This window comes from Canis lupus, chromosome 7 (assembly GCF_011100685.1).
Source record: "Canis lupus familiaris isolate Mischka breed German Shepherd chromosome 7, alternate assembly UU_Cfam_GSD_1.0, whole genome shotgun sequence".
NCBI lineage: Eukaryota > Metazoa > Chordata > Mammalia > Carnivora > Canidae > Canis > Canis lupus.
The window spans coordinates 4,155,810-4,174,074 of NC_049228.1; positions in this window are offsets into that span (position 1 = coordinate 4,155,810).

The window sequence follows — 18,265 nt, forward strand, 5'->3', positions numbered from 1 at the left end:
ACAATATTTACATATTTACATCATTAAGAATCCTGAATACTCTGATCTTCCAATAACATATGCAGATACATTTTATCTCCAGTCTAAATAAAACTTAACTGGCAAATTTTAATTGTTACTAAACTATTCATATATTCAATTCCAAATATAAACTGAAATTATTCTAACTGATCATTGTTTTAGATTTCTCTAAATTGGAGTTAGGTTTCCCTCTCTAGACAAAATTAAAACTTTACTATATAGTTTTGAATCTGAGAAATATTCAATTCCATATTGACATTAGATAAATAGAAGAAAAATTTTATTTCATTGGTTTTTCCCAGCCTTTTGAGCAAGGAAAACCGAACAGGTTAGGTTTTTATTAATTATTATTATTATTATTATTATTATTATTATTTCATGTGATGGATTTCCCTATTTGCCAGAAAGAGAACTGATTCCCCAATAAATGACTAAAAGGTATCAACCTTTCTTAAGAACAATGTCCTTTATTTTGGGGGGGAAAATGGAGGTAAGGCATCAAGTAAAGTTTCCTCCTTAAAATGAGGATAAAAACACTGATTTGAAGAGGTATATGCACCCTGATGTTTATAGCAGCATTATCAACAATAGCCAAATTATGGAACAAACCCAAATGTTTACCAACTGATGAATGGATAAGAAGAGGTGGTGTGTGTGTGTATAAATATATACATATATATACATATAGAGAGAGAGAATATTACTCAGCCATCAAAAGGAATGAAATCTTGCCATTTGCAATGACATGGATGGAGCTAGAGTGTATTATACTAAGTGAAATAAGTCAGAGTTAGACAATGGTTTCACTTACATGTGGAATTTAAGAAACAAAACAGATGAACATTGGGTAAGGGAATAAAAAGAGACAGGGATGCAAACCTTAAGAGACTCTTTACTATAGAGAACAAAGTGAGGGTTGAAGAAGGGAGGCAGGTGGGGCATTGCTAAGTGGGTGATGGGTATTAAGGAGAGCACTTGTGCTGAACACTGGGTATTATATGGAAATGATGAATCACTAAAAGCTACTCTTAAAACCAGTATCACACTATATGTTAACTAAATAGAATTTAAATAAAAAATTGAAAAAGAAGACTAAGGAGGAAATCAAGAGAGCCTCAGATAAAGGAAAACTAGAAGAATTTGCTGCCAATCGATCTACACTAAAAGTCATTTGGTCATTTGGATTTAACTAAGAAATAACTCATTAAACTAAGTTTGTGACAATATCAGGGGAAAATAAATGTTTTCTGGTACACAGGGTGAAAAAAATAAATAATGAAATAAATAAAATAATAAAATAAAATATAAAATAAAAAATAAAGGGCAACCATGAAGGATATCCATTTCAACACAGATTTGGAGAATTTGACTACCCCTACAGAGGTAAGATACATAAAACAATGAGCAAAACTGCACATTTTAGAAATTATCACATGAAAAGATAATTCTAAAACACACAGCCTTGTGATTTGCCTTAAATATCTCATGAAAAATGTCTTAAATATTTTGTCTCATGAAAATAGTCAAGATGTCAATTTTCTGGATAGGAAAAGCTTGAATATACATTTGGAACACATAAGTTAATAATACATTCCTGAGCCTACACAGGAGACAGGATGATAGTTTAGGTATAAATGCAATATAAAAACACTAAAATAGTATAGGATTTCTCTCACCAGTAAAGAGGCTATCACAGCCAGAAGACAGCGATGAAGACTGGGGGGGTCACTATCCTGTATGTCTGGTCCCGGCTGTGTCCCATACTCTCTATTTCCCATTGGCAACTTGCTTCAATCTCTCTTGAGTCTCAGGTTCTTTTTTAATGTTTTAATACACAAAATGGCATTCAACTAAATGATCTGTATTGGGCCTTCAATATTCAATTTTACATACTAAATCAGACCATTTGTAAAAAACAGTATTCATGACTTGTATTTTTCTCATGGACTTCTGTAGTATTTGTTAATTTTTTTCATGACCCCACATCTATTCTGAACACTTGGAGCATTTCAGAACATCTGCCCAAAGTGTGCCTCTCTGGCCTGTGGACTATTTTAAGCTGAGGGCAATCAAGACCCAGCACACTCAAGAAAAACTTTTACCATTCCCTCAAGTCACCTGAAAGAATCTCGATAGGGGACCAAGCCCAGAAAGAGAGCTATTACCAAGAGGTAACTTCTGTACCTGAATGACCTGTGTGACAGGACAAACATCAAATTACTAAACATCTGCTCTTTTTTATTATGCTGTGAGTCAGGGATCCCTGGGTGGCGCAGCGGTTTAGCGCCTGCCTTCAGCCCAGGGCGTGATCCTGGAGACCCGGGATCGAATCCCACGTCGGGCTCCCGGTGCATGGAGCCTGCTTCTCCCTCTGCCTATGTCTCTGCCTCTCTCTCTCTCTGTGACTATCATAAATAAATAAAAATTAAAAAAAAAAAAGAAATATCCTGTGAGTCACTGTCCTTCCTTTTGAAGACCCAGGTTCTTATCTCATTCCTTAGTTCATGATGGCATTTAAAGAGCACCTGGGTGCCTCAGTTGGTTACACATCCAACCGACTCTTGATCTCAGCTCAGGTCTTGATCTCAAGGTCATGAACAGTTCAAGCCTGGCATTGGGCTCCAAACTGGGTGTGGAGCCTACTTTAAAAAAAAAAAAAAAAAAAAAAGATGGCATTTAAGCCTCAAATGTCCCACTGCCCCTGGGTCTTCTATTCTTAAGGGCCTCCTCTATGTGTGTAATTAAATTTGTTTTCCTTCCATTAATCTGTCCTATGTTAATTTGATTACTAGACCAGCCCAAGAATCAAAAACAATGGAAAAACTCAACACATTATGTTGGCAAAAAGATATGCTGATCTTCAGCATTCTAGATTCTCTGTAACTCACATAGTTTTGCATTCAGATACGGTTTCATATCTTTGCCTAACTGAATGAGTCATTTTTCAAGAGCTCTCACACTCACAGATGGCTGAGCTGCCAGGTTTTACTTTACATATGTAGAAGTTTTTACATATTTCAGAGGCAACTCGCTTATCTATGACAGCTCTCTCAGTCACAAAAAAATGTTGATTTTTTTGCATGTGTACTTATCCTAAAATAATTTTCCTGTTCATACAGGTCTTCACACAGAAATGGAATAATGTGGATGTATTTAATCCTCTGCTGTCCTTGTTTTGATCCTTGGCACAATCAGAAAGTACAAAGTGAAAAATGACTCCATTAACTTCTCACTCATTTCTATTGTATCCGAAAACAAAGCCATGCAGTTTACAGAAATGTAGAAGGGAAAAATGTTTCTTATTTTTTTTCTCTATATTAGCACACAAACACACACAAGTTCAAGAACTGCCCCAATAATTCAGCACTATTACTTTCTAGATGAGCAGAACTAGTAGGATAGAGTTGGCAAGAGGATGAAAACCTGCAAATTTTGAAATGTCTGTCCCTAGAATCAGGCAATCCTCATCATCCAGCCTAAATCAACAGAGCCCCATTGCCTGCAGTGGCCCAAAAACACATGAGAAGAGTGAAGACCATATAAACCACCCAGAAGACCCATAGACTCAAGAGTCATAATAAATTATTTTAAGCCACAGAGTTTTAGCGTGATGTGTTACGAAGCAAGAGTTAACTGATACACCCATTAGCTCTTGCTATAAAAAGGAGAGGGTAACAACTGTCTTGAAGGCTGCTGAGAGTTCAAGTGAAATCACGGATATGAGAATGTTTGACTGAGATCTGTGAAGGAGGACTTCGGGGAGGAAATGCATGGTGAGCAAAGGAGAGATACCACTGCAGGTTAACTATAACACTATGAAAGTAGTCAGAAAAATGGGGCTTCCACTCAAGGGAGGTATGCATCAAGCATTTTTTTTTTCTTTCTTGGAATAGGAAGTGTTAGAGCATATTCATAGGCCAACTGAAGTTCTATCAGAGAAGAAAATATTTCTATGAAGAATAGAAGAAAATGATTGCAGAAGCAAAGTCCTCAAGAGGGCAATAAGCAGAGGATTCTCATCCCAAGTAAAAGAGGGCCTTGGATAAAAGTAGGGACACTTACATCAATAGGACAATGACAGTGGGGTTGACCTACAAGTAGGTAGGTAGATTTAGCAGGAGGAAGATGAGACAGTTCCTGTCTGATTTCCTGGGGTTCTCAAAATAAATATGAGGGAATTGATTGGCTGAGAATGAAGAGAAATTTTAGGATTGGCTGAGAGTGAACAGATATTTTAGGAGACTTATCAAGACAAGAGAAGGAGTGCATGACTGTTGTAGAAAGTGAGAAGATGGCTGTGTCGGGGAACTGTAACAAGACTGTCAAGCAGTGTTGCGTGTCCAGCTATGTTGTCACCCTTATAAAATGAAATAAAGTGAGCTGTGTGTTTTTCTCTGGTGTTGGTGAGCTGCTCAGGTGCAGGCTTGGGGAAGGCAGATAATCTGCTTCCACCTCTAACCATAGCAGAGACCTGACATCAGCTGCCTTGTCCTGCTTCTTTCAGCTCTAAAATTGAACTGGGATAAATCTCCTCCAAATGGACACAGCATTCAAAAACTTAAAGAGAGCAAGATTAATGGAAGGAAAGCATGAAAAGAAGAAATATGGGAGCCTAAGCACAGAGGTCACTCAAAATTTAACGATTCTCTTTTATCAAGGGGAAGAAATGTAACCGCTGCTGTTTCTACATGGTTCTCTCGTTTCCCATTTCTCCTCCATCCATCTCTTGGGACTGTTGGATATTGGCACCACAGGGAGTTGCTAGTGTTGTGTGTTTCTTTTCTCACTTCAAGGAGTAGCCTGAAGGAGCTACTTACCAATGACATAACTGCGAGATCTTATATCCTGCACAATAGTAGTCGTTCGTTCACTCTTTCATTTATTCAACTAAAATTGTTGAATCCTACTATATATCACACTTTGAGATTGGTACTGGAAATCCATCCATGGATGTTAGTTAGCAGGTTTGACAAGTCCCATATTCTTACTCCTACTTGCTCCTCTTGTGACTCAAGTCCTTACTTCCAGTTTAAGACTAGGTAAACGTTGAGTGCACGAGTTTCCCTGTGTCTAATTGTTTCAACCAATCAACCCCCTCCATGACATTGTGAATAAAAGCATATTTATTATGACTACCATAAAAAGAGGTAGCGTCCTTAAGCGCACCATCCCTGGGACGAGGCTGTCTGGATTCATATCCCAGCCCCATCAGTTACTAACTCTGTGACCCTGAGCATATTACTAACCTGTCCTGGTTAATTTTCTCATCTGTAAAATGGAATCGTAATAGGGTCACCAGAGAGTTACCCTAAGTATGAAGAATTAGATACCCACAAAATGCTCCGAATGTTACCTGGCGCATAATGAGTGATACATGTGTTCATAATAATAATGTTAGTTATTATTGCTGCAGTTGAAAAAGAACTGCACCAATAAGCTTATTTAAGGATCGAATGCACGAGGAAAGAGGTAGTGAGGTGAGGAATGGCAGAAAATTGCCTTAACTTACTTTTACAGCCACTTTACTCAGACCATTGCCTCATTTTTAAAGTAGAGCAAGTCTAAACCATTTCTATTTGGGTAAGTAGAGTTCAATGGAACAGAAGTTTAACAAAGCCTGTTTTATCATGCTAGCATTTCCATTGAAAAATCATCTACAACTGTTAATTTGCTATCATTTTTATTAATGTGTAATCAATTAATAAGAACATATGTGCCACAGACAAACCCCGAGGATATTCAAATAGAGCTTACAGTGAACATGAGAACCTTGCCAATATTATAAAGATCTGTTGCCTAGTGGTATTCACAGTTTCTAGTCACAGTTCAGAAAGATGCTTTCCTAAGCAAAAATGTAAATATGTCTAAACACCCCAAATAAACCACCAGCACCGAATATAATATACATTTCAGTCTACACAGGAGGCAAAAAGTTTCCCACGGTGACAATATAGGAGTCAGCAAGCTTTGAAAGAGCTGTGATTTTGCTGATTAAAACTTGCATAGGCCACCATCTATGAAACGACTTCCAAAAGTGTCTGTGACCACACAGAAAGGAACAAGGAACTCTCAGGCAGTGAATATCCACCAACACAAGACCACTCCCTACCCTAGCTGTGAAGTAGGTAAATGTGTCGAGGAAAAATTAAACAGTGCCACTCTGTAACTCAAGTGAAGGCCTTGCAAATGGTGAGAAAGCCAAGGCAGCAGTGGCAGCAGCAGTGTTAGCAAGTGAAATAAAAATGTTAAGGCCAGTTACTATAATAATATGATATTCCCTTTACCTAGTTTCTCCTCTTTCCTTCTCTGCCTGGCCAATCCTGCTACTTTTGTCTTCTTTTGTTTTTTAAGTAGGGCTTAAGATTTGTGTGATTTGTGAAGTCTCACCCAGCTTCCCTAGGAAAGGGGGCTGTGACTTTCTCAGTGATGTTATAGTTCTATTAGAACACTTTCCGTATTGTGATATAGTCACGTTTGTCCTCCCTGAACTGTGCAGGGGCTATGTCTTATTCATCTGATCTCCTAAGGCCTAACTCAGTGCTTGGCACATTGTCTGTTAACAAGTTAAATTCTCGTAGTAATCGTATTATTAAGACAGGAGAGCCCCTCGTGAACATTACAACAGGGATCTCACAGACTTAGAAGAGTTTTCAGAATCTCTTATTGGTCTGCCAAAAACATGAGGTTGCTTATGAGCTACCCTGGTGAAAGTGGGGAGGTGCGGGGGGTAGGGGTGCTACAACGGGGGAGCAGAACATGAGCCAAAGCCCAGAGGTGGAGAGAATGTGATGCAGGTGTAGAAAGCTAGCGTTTAGGGAGAAGGAGACTTAAATTGCGCTTGAAGAGGTTACAGGAGTGACTTTTGAAGGGTCTTTAAGGCCACATGGAAGTTTGTTCTTTACCTGAAATGGATGGGGAGACTTCAGGCAGCTGTAAACAGCAGAGTAACATGATGAGAATTGGCTGTGCATTGAGCAGAGTGCATCCGGTGGATTGGAAACAGGGACAAGCCTGGAGACCAAGGCTATTGTAGGGATCCAAGTGGGTGATAAGTAGTTGGTCCTTATCTACAGCAGGAATGGACATAAGAGGATAAAGAGGTAATAAAGAGGTAGGATCAACCTGATGAGAAATGGCTGGATATGGAAAAAAAAAAAAAAGAGAGAGAGAAAGAGAGAGAACATGACAGAAAGCTAAAGACTATAAAATATTTTTTAATTCAATTAATTAACATATAGTCTATTATTAGTTTCAGAGGTAGAGGTCGGTGACTCATCAGTTACATATAATTCCCAGTGCTCATCACATCACGTGTCCTCTTTAATGCCCATCACCCAGTTACCCCATCCCCCCACTCCCCTCCCTTCCAGCAACCCTCAGTTTGTTTCCTATGATAAAGAGTCTCTTATGGTTTGTCTCCTTCTCTAATTTCATCTTATTTTATTTTTCCCTCCCTTCCTCTATGCTTCTCTGTTTCCTTAATTCCACATGAGTGAGATCATGTCTTTCTCTAATTGACTTATTTCATTTAGCCTAATACCCTCTAGTTCTATCCACACCATTGCAAATGACAAGATTTCAATTTTTTGATGGCTGAGTAGTATTCCATTGTGTATATAGACCACATCTTCTTTATCCATTCATCTGTCATTGGACATTTGGGCTCTTTTCATAGTTTGGCTATTGTGGACGTTGCTGCTATAAGCATTGGGGTACAGGTGTCCTTTTGGATCAGCACTTTTGTATCTTTGGGGTAAATATCTGGTAATGCAATTGCTGGGTCACAGGGTAGCTCTATTTTTAACTTTTGAGGAACCTCCACACAGTTTTCCAGAGTGGCTGCACCAGCTTGCATTCCCACCAACAGTGTAAGAGGGTTCCCCTTTCTCCACATCCTCACCAACATCTGTCATTTCCTGATTTGTTCATTTTAGCCATTCTGACTGGTGTGAGGTGGGATCTCATTGTGGTTTTGATTTGTATTTCCCTGATGCCGAGTGATGTGGAGCATTTCTTCACATGTCTGTTGGCCATTTCTTCACATGTCTTCTTTGGAGAAATGTCTGTTCATGTCTTCCGCCCATTTCTTGATTGAATTATTTGTTCTTTGGATGTTGGTCTTGGTTTCTGCACAGGATGAAAAAAAAAGTTCTTTATAGATTTTGGATACTAGCCCTAAAATATCTATGCCACATAGAGCGATCTATATATTCAATACAATCCCTAACAAGATACCATCAGCATTTTCACAAAGCTGGAACACATAATCCTAAAATTTGTATGGATTCAGAAAAAAACCCGAATAGCCAAAGGAATGTTGAAAAACAAAACCAAAGCTGGTGGCACCACCATTCCAGACTTCAAGCTATATTGCAAAGCTGTGATCATCAAGATAGTATGGTACTGGCACCGAAACAGACACATAGATCAATGGTACAGAATAGAGAACCCAGAAATGGACTGTCAATTCTATGGTCAACTAATCTTCGACAAAGCAGGAAAGAATATCCGATGGAAAAAAGACAGTTTCTTCAACAAATGGTGTTTGGAAATTGGACAGCTACACACAGAAGAATGGAACTGGACCATTTTCTTACACTATCCACAAAATAGACTCAAAATGGATGAAAGACCTAAATGTGAGACAGGAATCCATCAAAATCCTAGAGGAGAACATATGCAGTAACCTCTTTGACCTCAGCCGCAGCAACTTCTTGCTGGACACATCTCCAAAGGCAAGGGAAATAAAAGCAAAAATGAACTATGAGGACATCATCAAGATAAAAAGCTTTTGCACAACAAAGGAAACAATCGACAGACCAAAGGACAACCTATGGAATGGGAGAAGATATTTGCAATGATCTTCTAAGACCATGAAATTTTAAGAATTCAAGGGTTAAAAAACTGTGAGCATTGACAAGAGACAGTCCCTGAGGACAAAGGGGACTAAACTATTAACAGCCCCCTCTTCCACTCAGGGATGTCACCCTGCAAAGAAACCGAGACTAAGTGGAGATGTCACTAATTTACTGTATACGAAATCCTATTGAATTTAAAATGGTCTGCTCTTACCCACCACAGCTGTCACCCCATCTTCCACCAGAATCTCGACTCCTAGTTTTTTCTAAGCTCTCTTCATCTCAATCCCTGTTCACCTCCCAGTCTAGGCCATTACCTCTTTCCCCAGCCCCCAAACGATACAAAACAACACAGGTGGCCTGGAGACCTGGGAGGGTTGGTGGATGTACCAAATAGCTTTGCAGGTACTATCCACACATCATTCCACAGGACGTCTAGCTGCCTTCTCGCATATGTGGGTGGACTCTGCTCTGACCTGTGATAACCTGGAGGCAACTCACACCATCATCAGCTTTCTCAAGAGATCCCACAGCTCCAAGCATCTTATGGTTTTTATACTTTTCCTGATGATTGATGGAGTCAAAGAGATCCTTCATGCCCTTAAATGCAATATTTCCTTTGAAAAATTCCCTTTGCACATGCCTCTCCCCCCAGGTCTCTCTAGCCATTCCTTCAAGCTGTCATAGTTGGCCATCCTCAGTAGCACAGAGACCAGCCACCTAGCTTTCCTTCTTGTATTTCCTTTCTTCAATTGTCTTCCTTTCCTTGCCTCTTGCATATTCCTTGCCTCGCCCTTGTATATTCCCTGTACAACAAGGATAACTAAACATAGCATCAGCTTTTATTTCCAAAAAGCTTTTATTTCCAAAAGTAATATTCCCACATCCATCACTTCGCTTAGCAAAGAATCATCCAGCTACCAGGAACCAATCTCCACTAAGGCAGTGAGGAGATTTCAAATGACAAAACCCCTAACCTTCAAATGGTTACAATATACAAGTTCCCAGGATCATCCATAAAACGCTCTTTCTGCAGGATGCAATAAATCTTAAATTCCAGGAAGGAATGGTAACACTGGGTTTTAAATTTTTCTTCTTAAAAATGTGGATTTGGGGACACCATCATAGAGATTTTGATTCAGTAGGTCTGAGGGGAGGTCCATGAATCTCCTTAACAGGTACTGTTGGTGATTCTGATGCAGGACTCTCTGCGTTGAGAAATGCTTGCAAGACTCAATAATTTAGCAATCATGTAAGTGAAAAGTTTGATTTCCAACTCCAGATGCTAGGAACAATCTGAGGAAATTCAACCCCCAGGTGTGTCAATGGCTTTTTCCCTTTTCTTTCCCTATGATGACGGCAGGACTTCTGAGCATTGGAGGGAGGAAGGAGAGAAAGGAAAAAGCTAGAAACATTTCTAATCTCATTGGGGTGGACATAGAGTTAAAAGCGTGGGCGGTAGAAAGGAACAATGGAAAGGGAATAAACAGCTTCAGTCAAAAAGCATAGAGGAGGAAATTTCCACACATAGGGTTTACATACACCGAGCATTCTTAATTCAGAGAATATGTATATTGGAATTAATTTTTTACTTCACCACACTAGAAGTTGTCATTTTAAGAAGATGAATAGAATTCAAGTCAAAATAGAGAGCACATGATGATGGCAGAGTAAAAATCAGATGCAAAATCTTATGAAAATGCACTGGAAAAGACATCAAGTTTGTTGAGTTTGTCTAAGCAGGGGAAGAAAAATTCTCCGTAATATCTAAATACACGATATCTAAATAAAGGCAGTATGAGACAGTGCTGGGCATGTAGACTCGAGCTGGACAGTCTGAGTCAACTCCCAGATTCAATACTTGTATCTGTGAGAATGTAATACTTTGGATTTCTTTTTTTTTTATTTCTTTCTTTATAAAATAAGGCTCGTGATAATGTATCTTATAAGACTGTTGCAATGAGTTGATACATGTAAAATGCTTAGATAGTGCCTGAAACACAAAAATGCACTTTAATACAATACGTGAAAGATATTGCTATTAAACAGTTTCATATTTGGCAGGATTTTATTTCCTTTGAATTTCTCCAAGCATGAGCTTGTGATGCCAGGGAAAAGAGTAGACAGAAAGAAGGAAGGAAGAAAGAGAAAAGGTTAAAGATAAGTTTGAGATTATGAAAATGAGGTTTAAAAACATGAATAATCTGAATCTGGTGTTAACTATGGTGAGAAGTGGCTAAAGATGTTTCATATAGTGTCCCTGTGTAGCATGAAATCTTCATTCACCAGGGACTTCCAGAGTCAGAAGTCTGATAGTTTATCTGATTAGCAGAAGCATGAAAAAAAATTTTTTTTTTAAGATTTTGAAGTGGGTTGTGCCCCGTAGCTGAGTAAAGGGCCCTTTCAACAGGATGGGAGGAGAATGCTTTAGAATTTGGAAAACTAAGAAGAGCTGCTTTTCCTCCAACTTTTTTTTAAAAACCAAATATCATCATCTTGGAATTGTCAAGAAAATAATAAGAGAAAAAGGATAGAAAAGAAGAAGAAGAAATGAGGGGTCCCTAGTGGCTCAGTCAGTCAAGCATCCAGTTTTGGCTCAGGTCATGGTCTCAGGGTCATAAGTTCAAGCCCTGTGTCGAGCCCTATGTCCAGTATGCTGGGCATGGAGCCTGCTTGAGATTCTCTCTCTCCCTCTCCCTCTGCCCCTCCCCACCCTGCTCTTGCTCTGTCTTGAAGAAGAAGAAGAAGAAGAAGAAGAAGAAGAAGAAGAAGAAGAAGAAGAAGAGATAAAATAAAACTTAGATAGTAGCATAATCTGTGTTTCTCTATTCTTGCTCACCTCCTAGTGGGCTACTTCACTGGACAACTATTTGGACTTATATTTTAGATGTGCTATCATATCTTGCTCTTTCCCAGTCCTAGTCTTCAGTATAATTCCTTTTCTCTTATTTACTTGTCTGTTTTTCTTCAACATACTACAAGCTCTGTGAGGACAAGAACCATGTTGAGTTTGGTGATAATTATGCAGTAGAATACGGTCCTGATTATAGTGACAGAGTTGAAGACTATTGGTTATCATGCTTTTGCTTTGGGCTGCAGTAAATTCCATTCAAACTGGTTCAAATAAAAAAGGAGATTTTTTTTTTTTTTGGCTTAAGACAACTAAAACTTCCAATGACAGAACTTAATTCAGATAAGTCTTGATCAAATGAGGACATAAGGGCCTGGTTTCGTCATGGCATGATGATTTTCATTTTCCTCTGCTTGAACTGTTGTAGGGAGGGTTTCATCCTAGGGGTGAGTGCTGTCTGTTTACAGATGATGTGATCTTATATGTAAAAAACCCAAGGATTACCCGCAAAATAACTTAGATCTAATAAATGAATTCAGTAAAGTTGCAGGACACAACATCAACTGTATTTCTCCATTAATAATGAGCAATCCAAAAAGGAAATTAAGAAAACAATCCCAGTTATAATAGCATCAAAAATAATAAAATACTTAGGGATTAACTAATGAGGTGAAAGGCGTGTACAATGGAAACAAGAAACATTTATGAAAGCAATTTAAAAAGACAAATGAATGAAAAGACATTCTGTGTTTATAAAGTAGAAGACCATATTGTTAAAATGTTAAAGTAACCAAGGTGATCTGCAGATTTCATGAAATTCCTATCCAAATTCAAATGAAATCTTTTGCAAAAATAGAAAAATCCATCCTAAAATTTGTAGGAAATCTCATGGGACCTTGAATAGCCAAATCAAAACTGAAAAAGAAGAACAATGTTGGAGGACTTACAATTCCTAATTTTAAAACTACTGATTTCAAAACAACACAGTAATCAAAACAATGCGGAACTGGCAAAAGAAACATACGTATACACCAGTGAAATATATGGACACTCTCTAATATATGGATTCTCTCTATTTAAAAAAAGAAGAAAATAGACAAATTGATCTTCATTAAAATTTTAGAAACTTGTGCATCAAAAGACACTAGCCATGAAGTGAAAAGGCAACCTGCAGAATGGGAGAAAATATTTGCAAATCATATATGTAATAGAAAAAAAAAGTAATACCCAGAATATGTAGAAAACTTCTAAACCCCAAAAGCAAAAAAAAATAAATAAATAAATAAACCTAACAACTCAATCTAAAAATGGGCAAAGGACTTGAATAGACATTCCTCTTAAGAAAACCTACAAATGGCCAACGGGAATATGCAAAGACATTCTACGTCACCCATCAGGAAAATGCAAAATAAAACCACAGCGCGTTTTCACCTCACACCTGTTAGTATGGCCATTATCAAAAATCAAACAAAAAACATCAGAAAAGGCAGTAACAAGTGTTGACAAGGTCTGTGGAGAAATTAGAATCTTTAGGCACTGTTAGTAGAAATGCAAAGTGGTGCCGGTAACATGAAAAACAGCATGGAGTTCCCTCAAAGCATTAAAAATAGGACTACTATATAATCAGCAACCCCATTTTCTGAGTATTTATCCCAAAGAGTTGGAAATGGGATTTCAAAAAGATATTTGCACTCCCATGTTCATTGCAGCATTATTCAAATAGCCAAGAGGTAGAAATCACCTCCATGTCCTCTGAGAGATAAATGGGTGGAGAAAGTGTGGTGCCCACCACAGTGAAATACTGCTCAGCCTTTAAAAAAGAAGGAAATTCTGTCATGGGCTACAACATAGATAAATCTTGAGGAAATTATGTTAAGTGAAATAAGCCAGTCGTGGAAAAACAAATAACCGCCTGATTTCCCTTATATAAGATATCTAAAGTGTCAAACTCCTAGAAGCAGAGAGTAGAAAGCATTTGCCAGGGGCCACCGATTGGAGAATGGAGAACTGCTCTCCAATGGCTGTGGGGTTTTAGTCTCTAAAATTAAATGAAAAAGTTCTAGAAATCTGGCATACAACAATATATGTATAGGTAATAATACCGTACCGTACGCTTAAAATTCATTGAGGGTAGATTTTATCTTACATGTATGTTTACCAGAGGGGGAAAAAAAAAAAAACAAGCAAAAAAAAACCTAAGACACTTTGTGAAGAATAATCTTTTTGTAAATTTAGAGACAGAAAAAAAAATGCGTGAGATGCAAGCCCCGTGTGAATGTGTTCAATGTGAGACACTGAGAAGAGAAAGTTAAATAAGAAAGAAATTAAGAAAATTTATATTCTGCTGAATTATTCCTTATAAAATAGATAGCACATGTTTTACATTTTAGAGCTTGAACTTTTGTTTAAAAAAAAATCCTACCAGGATTTATACTTATTCGTATGAACAAAAGCAATTGGTACAAATGAAACCATCAAACAAAACCCATAAAGTGGTCATGGGACTTGCCTACTATTTAATTCTTCTTCTTCCACAATAAGTTTTTATCTTTTGGCCTGTTATCCCTGTGTGTGTGCATGTGTGTGAGCACATGTGTGTGAGTGCGACTAATTTCTTTATTCTTATTCTTCTTATTATTATTATTTATTCTTATTCTTAAGATTCCATCTTGGTCACTTTCTCCCCCTTCACATCCTTTCCTTGTGCTATGGTGGCCAACTCCTCTTCTTTCCAGCCTCAGTGGTTCCCAAAGCCTCTGCCAGAGACCCTTATGGGGTCATGGTGGGGTCGGGGGAGGCAAAGCTATGGTTAAGGTGGACACCTCGTAGTTGAAACCCTGGCTCTTCAACCCGCACAGGTTCACCCCCAGCAACCCACAGCACCTCTCCAAGGCTTGGTCTGTCCATTTTGAAAAACAAACCACATAACACCCAACTTACAAATCTGTTGGGACCATCAGACAAGGTACAAAATAAGTATCCTTTCCTTGATTTCACCTTCTGCTGAGAAGACAGCACCTCTCCGACCGCAGAGCTTAGATGGTCCACAAGACACCTCTGACTTCCATTTCCTTTCAAATACCTTCTAAGTGCCCTTATTGAGTCCTACATACATTAATTTTTAAAGTACCGAGTTCCTCGGTCACCCTTTGTAGCCTTCCAGAGTTTCCTTCTCCAGGTAAGTTGGTAACTTACCCTGCACCCTGCCTCCCTCTTCGCCGTGTCCTGGGTCACCAGATGCCCCCTTCTTTTCAAAACTTCCTTTTCAACAAAGTTCTCCATTTCTCCTGGTCTTGTTACCTGGGACAGGGAATGCAAAATTTGACCGTGGGTTGTTGGAAGCCTCTCCTTTTTGCAAAGGTGAATCACATCATATTATGAAGCCATTGTTAGTTAGGCTTAGTATTCCCACCAGGTGTGTCCTCCGACCAAGACGTGCTTACACCTGGGCAGGACAACCGAATTGTCTCCTGTACCCCCTCCCTCACACAGAATTATCGTAGAAGCCAGCCTCCGAGGAACGTACAGGAAAATTAGCTTGATTTTTCTTTTTTTTTTTTTAAGAAGAGCAGTCTTTTTATTTTCTCTAATGACAAATGAAATTCTTTTCCTTTTTCTTCCTTTTTTTTACTGTAGTCATTTGAACATTGTTTTTCAATCTCTGTTTGCAGAAGTAATGTTCTTCCTTTATTCTAATTTACTAACTTCCTTTTGCATGGCATTGCTCCTTAATTCAAAGAGTAAAATGTCTCATTAAAAAACCTTCCACCGGGCAGCCCCAGTGGCGCAGCGGTTTAGCGCCGCCTGCAGACCAGATCGTGATCCTGGAGACCCTGGATCGAGTCCCACGTCAGGCTCTTTGTATGATGCCTGCTTCTTCCTCTGCCTGTGTCTCTCCCTCTCCCTCTCTCTGTCTCTATGAATAAATAAATAAAATCTTAAAAAAAAAAGCTTCCACTGATCTCTTTAATAGCATCACATTTTCATTTCTTCCCATCTCTGTGGCTTTAAGAGCGTAATCTATAACTTTACTAGCCAACTATTGCTGAATAATGTTTTCATTTTTTATCATTCACTTTAGCTTTATGCTTTTACTACATTGTATTTATTCCCCAGAATGGTTTTACATGTTTGCTCTTCATTTCCTATTCTAATGAAGAAATGCTATTCTTTATTCGGGAGATTATTATTCTCTCTATTTCACAGGTGAAAAAAAAAGGCTCCAAAAAGTTAAATATTTTGCAGAAGATGACCTAGCTATTCAACTTGCCGAGCTAAGATTTAAACTCATGCCTACTGAAATGTAGGCCAAACTGGAGGCATAATGCTACAGCAGAGGACAGGTGGTGACACCCCCCGCAAGGAAGGAAAGACACTTCAGGGAAGGTAGCGTTAATCCTCAAAGATTAAGAAGGAATTTGCTGCTGTAAGTGGGAAAGGTATGTCCAACAGAGAAGGTAGGCCTTGTCATCACAGTAGCTCTACTTCGTACAGATTTTATAAGCAGGATCCAACAGAAAATCAAAAAATGAATACTTTGTCATCTCATCAACATTCAATCTTTCTATTCTCTATATTTCCTTTTAATTAAGAGCATCGTTGTCCATCAATTGTGCCAATCGTGTTTCACCTTTTCCTCACTTACCTGCCACTGGAAAATGGAACGGAGAAAGATTTCCCCACTGGAGCTCCACCGTGCAGGGAACCCATTGTGATAACTTTGGACCAGAGAACCTCCCATCTCCACCAGTCCCATCGCAGCGCTGGCGTCCCGACCTGTGCCTTCTGTCCGCTCATCTGCTCCTCCCTGCTTTGATGTGACATTAATCCACATTTCCCCCTCTCTCTGAGTGCTTGTTTCTTGCTTTTGAGCAAGGCTCTAAAGAACTTCTCCATTATTCCCAGTTTCTCTTTCTCAGCCTATCCATTTTAATCCCCTAGACCAATCGCTCCAAATATTCCCAGGATGCCTACAGTCTGGGCCTCTATCCTTGCTGGAACTCTATCTCCGTATGTCACGTTAACCTTGTCTTCCAAGTAGTTATCTCATTTTGCTGTTTCTGATACAATCCATGCATTGAGTATGCATCAACCTGTGCATTCTATTAATCACTCTGGCAGCTCTTCAAGTTGATTTTGCTGGTCGTAGTCATGAGCTTGCCTCCTTTCTAGAATGCCCCCATCTTCATCGCTTATAGCCTAGAGTTCTCCACCACTATTCTCTGGTATGAAAGCATGAGCAAGACTTCTCATCTCTGGATTATTTATTTATTTATTTATTTATTTATTTATTTTTAATAATAAATTTATTTTTTATTGGTGTTCATTTTTCTGGATTATTTATTTTTTGATGTCTTCACCTTCTAGCAGTAATTTGCTCACCTTTCATAACTATCTGCTATGTTTCCAAGTTTTTGAAACATTACTTTAGGGAAGGAAGACTATTCCACTATTTTTATCCTCTCTCTACCTCTGGCCTCCTACTGCTATTAATTACCTGGCCTCCTTTTCCTTTGGTAAGAATATGTTTCAGCCTTGCATCGTAAAATTCATTGTTAGTATCATTTTCTTTGGGGCTCCTGTCGTATTAAGTTTGTCTTTACTCAGTGCCTTTTACCTTAATGCAATGTTTTGTTCAAAATGTTCTGAAAATATTAAGCTTCATTTTTGTGCAACAGCTCAACCTAAACATTCCCTTACTGTCTCTAGCAGATTATCGTGAAACTAGTAGCATGGACAGCACTGTGCATATCTAATGAATCATAGATTTGACTCCTGGTGTTCAACTCTGATTTATATGGTCTGGGATACCTGGGATGTCAGTGCTTATCTTATCTTTTATATATCTTTCTACAGACACAACTAAAAGAGATGAATTAGGGATGATTGGATTCAGGATTAAAAAGCACATTTTGAAAATGTGAAGCTTGTCAAGACAAACGTTGAGACGAATTTGGTGGAGGCTCCAAGTGTTAAAATGAAATGAATGTGATTAACTCTCTGATAAGTTGAGGTACTTAGCTATTAAAAATTTGCATTTATCCTGTAATAACTGCTCAGATTTTATTTTTAAAAATTTTTTAAAGATTTTAATTTTTTTAAAAGATTTCTGTATTTATTTGAGAGAGAAAGTGTGAGTGGGGGTAGGGGCAGAGGAAGAGAGAGAATCTCAAACAGATTCCTTGCTGAGCACAGTGTGACACAGGGCTGGATCTCACCACCCAGAGATCATGACCTGAGCCGAAATCAAGAGTCAGACATCCAACCAACTGAACCATCCAGGCACCTCTTTAAGATTTTAAGTAGTCTCTCCACCCAGGGTAGGATTTAAACTCACCATTCTGAGATCAAGAGTCACATTCTCTACTGACTGAACCAGCCAGGTGAACTGCAGCTTCTCACATTTTAAATAGTAATTGTTTGTTTTCTGCTTTGTCTTTAAAAATTTGGCAATTTGGGACACCTGGGTGGCTCAGTGGTTGAGCCTCTGCCTTTGGCTAGGGGTGTAGTCCTAGAGTCCCAGGATTAGGTCCCA